Source organism: Cariama cristata, unplaced genomic scaffold (genome assembly GCF_000690535.1).
Source record: "Cariama cristata isolate BGI_N322 unplaced genomic scaffold, ASM69053v1 scaffold15500, whole genome shotgun sequence".
Lineage (NCBI taxonomy): Eukaryota > Metazoa > Chordata > Aves > Cariamiformes > Cariamidae > Cariama > Cariama cristata.
The window spans coordinates 22,761-24,933 of record NW_009596580.1 but is presented as its reverse complement, the minus strand read 5'-3'; the positions used below and the strand labels follow the sequence as shown (position 1 = coordinate 24,933).

At 56.1% G+C, this 2,173-nt stretch overlaps 1 protein-coding gene across 1 annotated transcript in view; it reads left to right on the top strand.

Annotated features, from left to right (window-relative positions):
- Nucleotides 1-2,173, top strand: part of LOC104166721 (probable E3 ubiquitin-protein ligase MID2) — a gene marked incomplete at both ends in the record, with an annotated part of 23,009 nt that overhangs the window by 1,030 nt on the left and 19,806 nt on the right. The gene's annotated exons all lie outside the window — the stretch shown is intronic.

Below are 2,173 nucleotides of genomic sequence, written 5' to 3'. Positions count from 1 at the left end.
CTACCTAGGCGGGTGTGGAAGCTGCCACCAGGGTCCTTCTCAGCCCCGGGGTGCTCGTACTGTGTTAATTATATTTTAACCCTTTCCTTGTGGGAAGGAGAGAGTGAGACCCCACCGTGCTGGGGTGGGTTGAGCAAAAGTCCTCTCCACAGCCTGATGGAGAGAAAGAGGGAAGCGGTGGGTGTCTGCAGGTGCTGGCAAGGAAGCAATACGAAATCCCCACAGCTGCTTGCAGGCATTTAATGGGGGGGTGCTCCCACCTGGGATGTGTTTTGGCATCCCAGGTGTGAAGCCAAGCAACTCGAGTCAGCGTGGAGGTCAGAGGGGGACAGGCACAGGCAGCGATACTGGGAACGTCGGGGTGAGACGGTCTGCCCCTCTGCAGGGCGCTCTGCGGGTGCTTTCCAAGGCAGCCCTCCCCTCCGGGGTGCGGGGGCTGTCATTCCCAGCACTGGTGCTCCTCGGGGCTGCTGCATCCACCATCGGTGAGCTGGGGCTGCGCCGCGTTTGTGGGCGAGTCTTTAATACTGGAGAAGGATGTGCCTACATCTTCCGCAGGGCTTGGGTGAGCCAGGGCTGGTAATGAGGACTCTTCTTCCCAAGGGAATAAAGGGGGAGGGGGGGGTCAGGTGTGATTTGGGGAAGCCCTTTGGGGGTAAGGTCCTTTGTGTGGTGAGGCAGCCAAAGCCATGCTGATGGGGCTGAGCCTGCTGGTGAAATCAAGGCTCACTTGAGTCCCTTTCCTCCTAAGCACTTTGGCATAGCCTTACTTTTCCTGTGAGCATGAGAATGTTTTTCTGACCTTTGCTGCAAAAGGAGGACTTCCAGGCATTGCCTCCAGCTGGTGTAATCCCACTTTGCTGTGTAATTTGCTGCTACCTGGGGCAGGAATCCTGGGAGAGCCTCTGTCGTCATGCTCTTCCCTGAGCCGCTCAGATGCTCCGTGACGCGAATGTGGGAGGAAGGAGTTCCAGACAAGGAGGCCTGGAAGGGATCATCCCCCGTGGGCGCCTGTCCCGAGGTGCATCGTGACAACGACTGTCCCACCCAGTCCTCAACATGTGATGGAGACGCTGCCTCTTCCCGTGGCATCTGAGGTCTCGTATGCCTCCGTGCCAGGAAGCTTTTACCAAGTCCGCCTTGAAACTTTGGGGCAGCAGTCTCAGCCTGTAACTCTCTGCCCAGTCCTGTCCACTGTGGACACAGCAGGAAAGTTATTTTGCTCATCGCTCCAGCAGCCCATAACGTACTTGTGGACAGCCCATAGAATCATAGGATCGTTATGGTTGGAAGAGACCTCAAAGATCATCAAGTCCAACCATATACCTGATGCCACCATGTCTACTAAACCATGTCTTGAAGCGCCACATCTAAACGTTTTTTGAACACCTCCAGGGACGATGAGTCCACCATCCTCCCTTCTCCTTTTTGGGCTGAGATAGTTTCATTATTGGTTGTCGGTTTTTTTTTTTTCCAAGTTTCTTCACAGCACTGTTCTCAGTTTCTCTACAATCCAGCCTGTCCCCTTTTTGTCCACCTTTCCTTGGCGATGCAGCGCTCTGAAGTGGTGCGGTTCCCCAGCCAGAGCAATGCTCCGCTCTTCTTCCAGTGCTCTGAGGAGAAAGGAAAGGGTTATTTTGGCTGTCTCCGGGCTATAATCCCCTTTCGGTATGCCAGGGCAGTGGCTGCAATATTCACACCCGTGTTTCCCGTGTAGTTTTGACCTCAGACCCTCTCCACAGGCTGCTGCCCGGACCCTGCGCTGGTCCTCGCTCAACCTCACCCCACTCCTTAAAGCTCTTTTCCTCATCTCCCGCATTCGCGCTCGGTTCAGGGCCAGCCTCACCCTGTGACGGTGTAGGCAGTGACTTGTCCTCGGTGCAGACGGGGACGTTGTCTCCATCCATCCCTGCCGGGACAGCAGCTTCCCCTGGCAGGGCAGGGCTGGTCCTGGCGTTCTGTCGGTTCGCTGAGCTGAGCTTCCCCGCTTTCCTTCCTCCTCCCGAGCACGGGCCCTCTGCCTCCCTGCGTCCTTCCTGCTGTCAGGATCGGCGATTGCCATCTCTCCGGCATTCTCTAGGAGAGTAGCAACATCCAGGCTTAAGCCAGCAGCAAGTGGGAAAGGCTTTGTATAGGGGATTACGGAAAGCATCGGAGGAAGAGAGATCACCTT